The 12,917-nt window shown below is 39.4% G+C and overlaps 1 protein-coding gene across 6 annotated transcripts in view; it reads right to left on the bottom strand.

The window, feature by feature from the left end:
- GRID1 (glutamate ionotropic receptor delta type subunit 1) overlaps positions 1-12,917 on the bottom strand; it is a 799,624-nt gene that overhangs the window by 735,453 nt on the left and 51,254 nt on the right. Inside the window, exon 1 of one of the 6 annotated variants that reach the window (XM_043552246.1) lies at positions 12,623-12,859. The exons of the other annotated variants lie outside the window; for them this stretch is intronic. The gene's annotated coding sequence lies outside the window, so the exon portion shown is untranslated. Of the gene's footprint in view, positions 1-12,622; positions 12,860-12,917 lie in introns of those variants that run through there. 6 annotated transcript variants of the gene reach the window in all.

Genomic DNA, 12,917 nt, shown 5'->3' with positions numbered 1-12,917 from the left:
CTGAGCCAATCATCCTGTAGAGGAAACAATAGCATACCAAAAGAATAGGTATTCAAGTTAAAAAAAAAAATCAAGCAATTAAGGGTCTGAGTCCACAGCTTTCATTTTAGGCAAAATGCTCAAAGACTTTCATAAGAGTGTGGACTGCAAGACTGAGCCCTAGAATTTCACTGAAAATGATGAGTGAACATAAAAGGACATTCCTCTAATATGAAATGTTTTCTGAAACATAAACCAATAAAGCTAAAAAGTATCATCCTGTCATTGTGAAACACTGTTTAGTTTTTCTTGTAAAAATTCAGTGTTAATCCAGCATGCATGTGCTATATATCGACTTTATCTGCTTTTAAGGCACTTCTCATATTTTGCTCAGATATTACTCTTCATCATATATCAGGTCACATGGACCTGAAATAAACAATCATAATCAAAAGTATGCCAGTCACATAAAAAAACAAATAAAACCCAGGTATTTCCCACCCCCATGTGTTTTGTATGTAGCATAGTTTACAATTTTTGGATTCAAGTCCTTAAAAACACAGTAATTAGTACACACTAAATCTGTCTATAGATCAGCCACCTCTTGGATCTTGACACTGCATTATCTATAATGTTTCTCTAAATTAACTCTTATCTATAGGTATTGCCAAACTTATTGAAAGAGGACTAGACACGACCATAGCCCTGAAAAAAATCATGACAAAGTGAAAAGATCCATCAAAATCATAGAATCATATAACTGGAAAGGACCTCAAGAGGTCATCTAGTCCAGTCCCCTGCACTCATGGCAGGATTAATAATCTAGACCATTCCTGACAGATATTTGTCTAACATGCTCTCAAAAATCTCCAATGATGGAGATTCCACAACCTCCCCAGTAGGGTGACCAGATGTCCTGATTTTATAGGGAGAGTCCCAATTTTTGGGTCTTTTTCTTATATAGGCTCCTATTACCCCCCACCGCCTGTCCCGGTTTTTCACATTTGCTGTCTGGTCACCCTACTCCCTAGGCAATTTAATTCCAGTGCTTAACCATCCTGACAGTTAGGAAGTTTTTCCTAATGACCAGCCTAAACCTCCCTTGCTGCAATTTAAGCCCATTGCTTCTTGTCCTATTCTCAGAGGTTAAAAACAATTTTTCTTCCTCCTCCTTGTAACAACCTTTTACATACTTGAAAACTGTTATCAAGACCTCTCTCAGTCTTCTCTTTTCCAGACTAAACAAACCCAGTTTTTTTTTTCAATCTTCCCTCATAGGTTATGTTTTCTAGACCTTTAATCATTTTTGTTACTCTTCTCTGGAATCTCTCCAATTTGTCCACATCCTTCCTGAAATGTGATGCCCAGAACTAGACACAATGCTCCAGCTGAGGCCTAATCAGAGTGGAATAGAGCGGAAGAATTACTTCATAATTTAGAATGTGATTCAAGGCCCACTGAAGCCAATAGAAAAGCTCCTATTTACTTCAATGGGCCTCAGATCAGACCTTGACTGCATGGCGGAATTAAATCAGCTTGATATCCAACATGAAAAGATGGTAGCAGAAAGGAAACCAGGGCCATTGTCTCCTTGTCAAACCTAAAGAGACCTGGCCTCCATTTAAATAGTACTTTAATATATTTTGTATTTCGCTCCTCTAATATTGCTTGTCCTTGTCAGAGATGCATACTCCCATGTTTTCTGTCCCTCGCAAAGTGTTGTAATTACTATTATTGTAACTATTTTAAGAAAGCCAATAAAGTTCTGACAATTTAAAAAAAAAAAGTCCATTAAGTAGTGTGTGTGTGCGCACTCACTTTCTGACACTCAAAATCAAATAGAGTATTATGTTCTTGGGGTTTTGGGTAGATATTTATTTGATTGAAACACCAGAAGTAGCTCTGGAGTCCTTTTTTTTAATACATGTGACTGTTATACTCTATATGAGTAGATACAGAGTTTTGTATAGTATTCTCTCAAGCATTAGAGGTCTGATCCAATGCCCACTGAAGTTTACAGACCTCACTGTGCATTGAATCGGTCCCCAGCTGATTAATTATGGAAAAATGCATGTTTGTCTTGAAAGCCCATTAGCACAGAGAAAGAAATATAGGCATACGGGACTACATCTTCCCATCATTTTCAATGGGAGTTCTGCACACAGATGGATGACATGATATGGCCCACAGACTTCAAAAGAATTAAAGGAAAATTCTGCCCTCAGAATCTTGTGAGTAAACAATGCCAGCATCCCTTAAATCTACCTATTCATGAAGCTCCTATTGACTGTCATGGGAGCTATGAACACATCTGAGGAGAGGATTTGACACTATTAGCTTATTAAAACCGTATGAGGAGAGAAAATAGATTTTTACGTTACTAGCTTTAGAATAAAATTAATCCTAATTAAATCCATTATGAACTTTTCCCTTCTGACCAGAGCTATGCTAAGCTAAGATTTTTCACTTTGCACATTGAGTTTGAAAGCTGGTATTTCACAATTTTACCAAATACATATTCAGCACACACACAAAAAAACCCAACAATTTTTCAGAGTCATAAGAAGTGAGTCATAGATCGTCTGTTTGATGTACTGGAAGCTCCTTGTATAAGTCCCCATGAGTCCAAAGGAGAATACATCCCCCTAATATTTTACAGCAAGAACTAACAAGTGCCACATTTCACAAACTCTACCACAAGGCACGTGTTTCAGGGTTACTATCTCCCTCAAGCATTGCTCATGTTAAGTTGTTAATTTAAAAGTAATTAAATTCAATAAACCATAACAGATTAAATAAAGATCAACCAAGGCAGATGAATTGCTGGCTCTCACTCACAGCACACATCTATTGTTCTGGGCAATACAACAACAGGAACACATGATGAAAGGGGAAAAAGGAAACAACACTAGCAATTGAAGCACATTGCACTATCCTTGAGTAAAGTTACCTCACACACACACCTCTGCATCAACTAACAAGCTTGTCTAATGAGACCTGTCAGGGGACTTTTTTCACAAGATTAGGAAAGGGACCAGAAGCAAAAGTGTTTCTGCAGAAGCAGGAAAAGGAATTATATTTAATTAGCCCCACTGTAATTCCTAACAGTCCATTCCTAAGGAATGGTCTGCTAAAGCTATTGGCTTTGTGATCCAATTGGTTATGATGGAGTTGTTGCTGTTGTTCCGCTTATTACACTTGTTTGTATTGGAACAAACCCAGGAGAGTCCTTTGTTGATGACTGTGAAAACATTCAAGTGTGCCTAGTGAGCACCAATATTATCTATTAAAGAACTTTACAAACTGAGGCACTGTATGGCTGACAGCTGGATTATCAATTGCATATCCCCATAACCATAATCTTGTGGGCAGAGAGCATTCATTTCTTCTTTCAATATTAGAGATAGTCCCAACTGAATTTTGCATTCACCTCCCTACAGAATCAGATAATTTACTTCTGTTGTGTGTTGTCACTATAGCTTATTCTCATACATAATTCATTTGTTACAAATGAGAAGGCAATTTTTAAAGATTTTTTAACTCCCCTTACACCATTCCTCTATACAAGTTATTGCCTTCTATTAGACTTACTCTAGGATTGGTGCAGCACTAGGGAATGTCTGGTTTCCTAACACACACACACACACACACACACACACCACCACCACCCCCGCCTTACTAATCAGGGAAATTTAAGATCGTACAACCATTCCAAACATTGCCAGATAGGAACACTTCCTGCATTTATTCATGCTCCCACTCCATCTCATTCAGTTTGCATCAGACCATTCCAAAGAAAGGGTAGGTTGCTAGTTAGTTGGATAATTTTATAGATTCAATTTAGTAATTTAGATTCTATTATGTTATATGGAAATACTGCAAGATCACCAGCCCTAGAAGTCATATCCATCAAGACCACACAGATCTGATAATTTAATGATCTACTAACAAAGAGGAAAGAAAATTAATTCCTTTTGTTAATTAATACAGTTCTTGAAAGCTCTTATAAGTGAAGAAATTCACAACTATGGAAGAAAACCTATGGGAAAGGTTTGGTCCATGGAAAGTCTCAGACTTTCTTCCACTAAAATCAGTAACCTTGAATATAAGCAGTATTTGACTCAACCTAATGGAATGCCTACAAAAGGATATGTTCCTTCCATGAGCCTGAGCTATTACACAAGCCTCTTATTCTTAACACTTAACAGCCAAGATTAACATCACATCCTCATAGCAAACAAGTTTGCAACACAAAATGAAGATATTATAGTGTAACTTCTCTTCCTCACAGGATGATTCAACTGTTAACCAGAGTAAAACAATGTTAGAAGTACAGATTTCCTAGGGAAAAAAAAAATCACCAAATTTCTCACACACGAATCATACAAAAGTATGAACTTGTCTACTGCTCTATGCAAAAGATCTAACTATTAAAAACAAGAGCTGCAATTCTGACAATTAACAGATTGTAAACTGGGTAAAAGCTATTACATTCATGCACCAAATTTTACCTTTGAAATTTACATTGAAAACATTTTTACTGACTGAACAAAATATTAAGAAGGTTGCCTCTCCAAAGGGAACACTGATAATACACTGAATTTACTTAAGTTTCATTAGGCTACAGACTCTCCATTGCTTTTCCCCCGGCGTAGTCATTTACACATCTGCCAAGCAGTTGTGAAATGCTACTACTGACGTGAGTGGAGAATTCTGATCCAGTAATATTTTACACTCTTTTCACATGGTTACAAAAGACTACACAAGAAGCAAGACAGTGGAGACTTAAGCCTGTTGTCTCTGTCACTCTATTTAAGATATATCAAAACTCCTGGTTACAAGATCATTTGTTTCACACAAACTTAGAACTGTGCTACAGTTCAGGATCTTAATTATTTCTTCCCACATTGCCAGACATTATTACTCCTATCCCTCTGGAACACTTATCAGCTGCAAGCTTCGGAATCAAGTTGCTTCCAACTGCCATTTCCTTCCACTACAACAGTTGGAGCACACAGGATCATCCCTGTGTGGATTCAGCACTGCAGCTGAATGACCCTGATCCGTTTTGTTTCTGTCCTCCACTCCACCTGCATTTTTGTTCAATTTTGTCCCAGTTAACCTGGACCTACTAAGTCTTCTGCTCCAGTAAGCAGTTCATCTCATATTCACATACTAGGTCCCTACTAGTTGCAAGATCATGACCTAGGACTACAGTGTTCATTAAATCAAATCTATTATAAAGCAGCTAGCACATTCTTGGTCACTGTAATCTACTATTACAACTACAAAATCTTAATAGGATTGCTCACACAGCTAGGCTTATCAGAATGCTCTCTGAGTTTCTAGAAGTTTGGTATAGTCAGCATTGCCACTTACCTATACCCCAATCATGAGAGAATTCAACAATGCTACTAGCTAAAACAAGACCACGGCTGAAGAGTTTGCCAGCTGTTATGCGCAGAATGTTCTCCTGAACTGGTATGTAGAGACAACTGCTTTCTCCTCAAGAGCTGAAGAAGACTTCTGTGAGAGCTCAAAAGCTTGTCTCTCTCACTAACAGAAGTTGGTCCAATTAAAGATATTACCTCACTGAGACATACTGAGGCACAATCCACACTAGTGGAGGGCTATGCCCTGCAACCCTGCGTGTCTTACAATGCTTTGCTGTAGTCACTCCCACCTTGGCCGCTCACAAACAGCCTTCCAGCTACACCCTGGCTCTCACCAGCCTGGGTTACACTGCAGGGTGGCCTCAACACCCCCCAACTCCTGGATCTTCCCCCAGAAATATATGTCCTGTACTTCCCAGCCCTCTCCTGGACAATACAAAGTCCATTATTCCTTTAAGGGAATAACATACAAGTTTATTTACTTAGTTATCCACACACTTCAGCTTAAACACAACGGATCAGATAAACCAGTAACATAAGTTTATTGACTACAAAGAGGTGGATTTCAAGTGAGTACAGGTAATGAGGCATAAAAGTCAGAAACGGTTACAAGAAAAATAAAAAGAACACACTTACTGGTGCCCAACTTAAAGTAGATTACAGTGGAACTCAAAACTTTAGCAACCCGAGGACCCCCATTTTGATTTAAAATTTTTCACAGACCCCCAAGCTGGCTTCTAATTTTCCTTGGGGGTTCTCAACCCCCACTCAGCCCCAAACCCTGCCCTGCCCGCCCCACCCCACCCCTCCTCTTCCCACCTCTTTCTGCCCCCTCCCCCAAGCATGCTCCATTCCTGCTCCTCCCCCTCCCTACCAGCGCCTCCTCCACACTGCTGAACAGCTGTTCTGCAGCATGCAGGAGGCACTGGCAGGGAAGGGGAAGAGGTGATCAGCAAGGCCAGCTGCCCTGGACATGACTCATGGTTCCCCTGGAGCCAGACATGACTCGCAGATGCTCTGGAGTACCCGTGTGGACCCCCAGGGGTCCGTGGATCCCAATTGCTGCTATATTAGATTTGAGCAAAGTTTGTCACCACGTGCTCCAGCAGATTACTTGCCAACCTCTCCAGTCAGAACCCCTCCCTCAGATTCCAACAATGCTTCCTTTTGTCTTCTCTGGTACGGAAGCAGAAAGTGCTGTCTTGGGGTGTTTGTCCCTCCTTTTTGTAGTTTTGTCCCCTCTCTCGAAAAAAACATTTGCAGCTGAGAACCAGGAGCCAAAAAACAGCATGTGGAAGGATATTTCCTGCTGGGTTTTTTCACCTATGTGAACTTCCTTTATTTTCCCTTCCTGCTTGATAACGGACGGTCTACTGCTTAAATACAAGCTAAGGCTAGCACACATTCCTTCCTTTGTTTAGGACAGACTTGACTTCTGCCTGAGCGGGGCTGTGAAGTTTGGAACATTAACATGTGTTAATAACATCATACAGGGAAATTGCATAACTTCACATACAGTGTTGCTATACATTTTATCTGGACAATACTGACCAGCAAATTATGAGTTTTCAAATGATACTTTACAAGGCATGCTTTGTACAAAGATTATACTAGCGCGTAGGGTGTATTCCATCACACTCATGTGTATTGTCTCTCTCCTCAAGAGATCTGCTGGGACTCCTACAAGGAATCAGCCAACTAATGATAGCAAAATAGAGGGTAAGAGTTGTGGTAGCTAGTACTTAATATTAATAAAAATGAATGACTGGTAACTATCAAGCTAGGTACACCAGACCTCATCCCAGTGTTCCCATGCACTTCAGTAGGCTTGGAATCAGACACACGGTTAGCCTAGCTAACTGCAGGAAGTTATCCTCATTCTTCTCTTCCCTTCTATTGTTTGTCACATTCACTTTCTCTGATGTGTCTCCAGTTAGATTATAAACTCTGAAGTAGGGATTATATTTGTATGCATTTGTACAGCATCTAACACAACTGGGATGTGAATATTGGGTTGAGGTTTTATAAAGGTGTTCAATTAGTTTTACTGGTTAGAAACACGTACCAGATATTGATGTTCTGAATATGGTGACATGTCACAAATGAGAATCAAAAACAATAGCTCTTAATATTACCGAATGCAAACCTTAGCAGCCAGTCCAGCCCTGAGCTACAAATACTTAAGCAAAATAGACTAGATGAAACCAGACAGATAAATTTTAATTCAGCTTCCAGTGGGTCAAACCACTAAATTCAAGCAACCTGTTCCTATTGAATTGGAAACGATCACTAGCAGATCCATATATTTAGTGTGGAAAGGCCCCACTCCACACAGGAAGTCAGACACTGCAGGGGAGGTGTCACGTACTTCTGGTGACTCTCCAGAGGTAAGCATCAGACGCCAAACATGTTTCTCCGACTTGATAAGACCAAAACAGTTTGTGACAACTTTACAATAGTTTCAGGGGAGTTAGAAAGCAAACAAAATGCAGCTCTTACCACCTCTTTGCTATTTTAAAGTAAAAATTCCAGCAATAAGCAAGACAGAGGAGCCCACCAGAAAATTCACTATCATCCTAATTGCCAGGCCCTAGTGACTCCACTTCCCATGCCATATTTTAATCCGAGTATAATTTTAGTCTGTCTCCTGCTAATTAGTGATGATTGTCAGACATAGCCAGTCATGCAGACCAGATAGAATCTGTGGGTTTTTAAACATGTCCTGAAAAGTGGAGATTTCAAAGGCATAAAGGGCATTTGGGCTCCCAGCTTCTGCCAAAAGTCAACAGATTTTGGGCATTTAATTCTGCTATTACAAGGGTAACTTCAGTATCTAAGGCAAAATAAAAAACAAAGGCCCCGAGCCACTTTGATGCCAAGGCATTTTTTTCATTGCTGGAATGGTGTAAAGGGGCCCTGCCATGTTGGAAAATTCAGTCCTGAATGTTTTCTGTTTTTCCCATAAATTTCCTTAATGATCACTTTTTTACGCTTCAGTTTTCTGCTATTCCCTCTGCACAGCTTTACGTGTCATTTGTACTAGGCTCATGCTATTAGCTTTGTACTGCATTGGGGCTTGCAGAAGATATACATGGTCAAGCCTGAAACAGCTCTCTAGCAGGTGGCCTGATGTTAGCATTCTAAACAGATCCTCCCCTCTGCCCTCCTTTATAACACATTATATTGATCAGTGGATGCTTGTACTCACTGGAGATCTGCCTTTAATGAATTTAATTCTCTTAGCTCCAGCTAAGTAGCTTGATGCCGTTTTATTACATACAGCCAATCTTGTATTGTTTTGATCATTAACAATGTACTATTTCAAAGACCTTTGGGTTCATTTAAAGGGGCTCTTTCTCCCTTCATCAGTGAATTCTGCAGTCATACTGGCAAAAGTTTTCTTGTTTTCTAATTATCTAGAGCATAAAGGAAGTAGTGAGTCTCAAATAAACTGAACATTTCCTCATGAATATATTTCATTACAGAAGTGTGGGTTTTAAAAGTTTATGCAGTCTATTAAGATAAATTGCTTCCAATACACATCTTCCATGAGGCTTCATGCTGTATGACAGCAGGTGTGAAATCTGTTATTCTAACTGAATAACCAGAGACAGGTAAAACACTGCCTACTTTTCATTCTGATCACTAGTCTTATAACAGACTTACCTTCCTCCCCCCGCATTTATAACTGCACTTTATAGTTCTTGTGTAATCCAGATTTCCCCTTCAGTTCAGAGGAAAATGGACAGTGCTGGTGGAAAATCATTAGAAGCTTAACAGAGCTTAAAACTGTATTAGTCACTTAAATGCACTTAATACTGATTCAGTACATGTAAAAGCTAGAGACTGGCCTGCTATAATTTCTTTTCAAATGACTCCAGAAAAACTATTAGGAGAAAAGGGGAAGGGGGAGGGGGAGAAATAGGGGTTTTAAACTCCTGCAATGAAGACCATATTGGAAAAAGGATTTGGTACATGTAGAGGATATTCAGCTCAGGGAATGCTACAATCTATGCATAATGCACTAATTCACAGTGAGCAGACAGTACTTAGTTATCTCTGAGTTTTACTGCAGTCAAAGCTAGTATGATACAGATTAATGAGGAAAATAGATCCAAACATAGGGTTTTATGTTTTTAATTATCAAACCACCATTTGAATGTGTTGGGATGCCTGAGGTCTGACAATTATAAAATAATTGAAGAAAGTGCAATCTAAATAGCACATAATGATTCTGAGTTATGTGATGAGTTCTGACTGGTACAATTATGATATCCTAGTTAGTTAAAACGTGCAAATAGCCATTGTAAAGATGCCATAATGCCTTCCAGAACGTGGAGTCACAAGACAGCATGCTTCTTGGGTGCTGGCTGGACTAATCCTTCAGCTTCACGTTTCCCACCTTTTAGTTAGATTATGCTCTACACCCACACAAAACACCAATCCCTGTCATGCACTATTGCTTACATACTCCGAAGTAAAGTGTCTCTCTGTAATAATCGCCTAGGCTCTAATTCAGGAAAACATCCCTATTCAGGAGAACACTTACGCACATGCTGAACTTTAAACACAAGTCCCATTTGCTTCAATGAGACTTAAAACATACTTAAGTACTTGTCTTGAATAGGGATGAACTTAAAGTCCTTAAGAGCTTTCCTGACATGGGGCCCCAACGGGTTGACAGTGAGCAGGTAGCATTTTATATTTTTGTACTAAAACTCTTCTACAGTAGAAGCAGTGCCCTTCCCTTTGAAAGGAACACAAACTGTTGCTGCTCTCATGCAGCTGTTCCAAATCTACTAGCTTTGACTATACAACGTAATATTACTAGCTCAGTAGAAAGTTGCAAATATGACACATCAAGTCCTCAGAAAGATGGTTTAAGTAAGCTTGTGTGTCCTTTACCAGAAAACAGCCCACATGCAGAAAGAAATAAAGAGATGCATTGGGAAGACAAAAATCCATCCCCTCACATCTGGCTATGGTCACTGTTTGAAATGTTCACCCAGCTGCACCAACAGAAGCAGAAGCCTGTTTAATTTTTTGTTGCAGTGATGCAGTAAGTGCTAGCACTAGAAACATTTTTCACCTGGCTTTGGGAGTACACTAGAAACACCACCAGTTCTGTCAGTCTATGAGCATCTTACGATTGTGCTTCAAGTCAAATTTGATTCTCAGGCTTCAGCTATTTTCCGGTTTCACCTATGACCAGATGAGCTTAGTGTCAAATTCTTTTATTGGATGCATGCAGTTAACTACTGTTGACTTCAGTAAGAGTTTCCCCCATGCACACAAGGGTAGAATTTGGTACCAAGACTGGTAGAACCAGTAAAAATAGTGGCAGAACATGTGAAAACACACCACCACACATCAGAACAAATCCTGATGGTTATCATTAGCAGTGTCTGCTATTTCAAAATGAGAAAGGCACAGAAAACAATGATTTTGGATCCAAGATAAGTAGAGCGCCAAAGAAGCAGCCACATTAGCGAAGGTTTATTTGTTTAAAAACATACCTTGGCGACTATAATTTATCCTTTTTACAGTCTAGGCAACTTGTATTTCAGATTAAGAAAAAAACCCACAAAGGACAAATATATCATCATCCTGATGGCGAGGCACTAAGATGCTAAGCTGGAACTGAATAGCAGGCTGCTTCTGTCACAAGGAAATGGACTTCTCTACATTTAAAGGTGCATGCCACAGAAAACAGAACGGCATCATCTTCCTTTCAGTTGAATAGCTACCAACTCCACAGACTGATCTGATTCTCTTAAAGCTGAACGGCAAAAGTCTAGTCCGCACATTAACTCTAATTCTATTTATTTAGACTTATACATAAAGCTAGAAAGGGGTAACCACTCATATGCTCTAGGGGCCCTTGACATTATTTGTACATCAGCCTTGTATTTTAAAGTAAAGCACAGCAGCACAATGCAATATAATCCACCACCAGCAAATGATGTCACTGAAAGTCTTAAATCACCAATCTCTTGCAGCAATTCACTACCCAGTAATTCCCCAAGGTACAGAGAGGACCATTTACTTCCCATGCTCATTCCACCTTAATGATGCATACACATTTTAAAGGGTTGATTCTCACTCAAAGAGCACATAGCACCAACAGACTAGCTTTTTAAATGAAAAGGCAAATCTCATAGATGAATACGGCACAAGTGAGGAGCAATTAGTGCTCCTTCACATATGAGTAAGGCTTGAATAAGTCATTGGCACCTTCAGCACTCACAAATTAAGATCCTTTCATATTTATGAAATATAATCACCCTTCAACGTTGAGATATCAGAAAACTCACTAACATCAGTGTCTCCATACTGAAGCAAGGATACCTATAGCAACCTTTGTATTTGGGACTCTGTTGAGAGGGATGGGGACTTGTTAAAACAGGTTGGTAAAAAGAGAGTAGCAGAAATAAGTCACGCTTTATAATCACAGTTGAATTATATCAATCACTGAGGTGCAGTGGTCAATCTTTTAAACTACTACTTTGCAAGATAGCATCTCAGAATTATTTTTGTTACGAAAATTCCATGAGAGTTCATTTTAAGCAGTAAGATTTATGCCAAGACAAAATGGAAGCTATTAGTCCTATAGACTAGCGTAAATGGCGGAAGCTATAGAATCATAGAATATCAGGGTTGGAAGGGACATCAGGAGGTCATCTAGTCCAACCCCCTGCTCAAAGCAAGACTAATCCCCAATTTTGGCCCTAGATCCCTAAATGGCCCCTCAAGGATTGAACTCACAACCTTGGGTTTAGCAGGCCAATGCTCAAACCACTGATCTATCCCTCCCCCCAAGCTACAATAATTGCTCTTGAAATAAAATACACAGTCTCCACACAGAATTTAATCTTTTAGAGTGAAAAAAAAAAAGAGACAGCAAATCCTGGAACACCCACACATAAAAATCACAATTCTGCTGCAGACACATGGGGTAATGTTCTCTGAAGTACTTGCTAGTAATGATAACTACACAGAAAACAATCCCTTATTTCGACCAATCCCTGCTGATTGGTAGAACTCAGAATAGACCAAACTTTAATATTATCCCAGTGTATAGCTATACTTCACTGACTATCTCACTGATATTTTGTTACTGCTATTAAAGGAAAATTGTGAAAATAAGTCACATATCAAATACAGCCGTTAAACTACTATTGAAGTCAATAGGAAATCCATATGCTGATATGACTACACAATTTATTCTCATGTATTAAATATATATTTACCTCTGTTATTAATCCAGTCTGTGTGTTAAATTGAAAGAATTTTAAGCTCCTGTTTTCTAATCTACATCACAAATCGGGACCAGGCAGTCATGCCTAATGGTTGGAGCTAGATTCAGCAGCCAGGAATAAGCACCACAGGTCGGAGCTGGAGTTAGAAATCAGCTACTGGGAACCACTCAGAGGAGCAAGGCTAGGCTGGACTGGACAGGAGCAAGGCTAGCAGCAGAACAAGTAGAGGGAAGATCACAGCTGTAAGCATGTAGATTGAGCAGCAAGAAATAAATTGTTGTTGTTG

This window comes from Chelonia mydas, chromosome 7 (assembly GCF_015237465.2).
Source record: "Chelonia mydas isolate rCheMyd1 chromosome 7, rCheMyd1.pri.v2, whole genome shotgun sequence".
Taxonomy (NCBI): Eukaryota; Metazoa; Chordata; order Testudines; family Cheloniidae; genus Chelonia; species Chelonia mydas.
The sequence above is the reverse complement of the archived record's forward strand: the minus strand, read 5'-3'. Positions and strand labels throughout refer to the sequence as shown.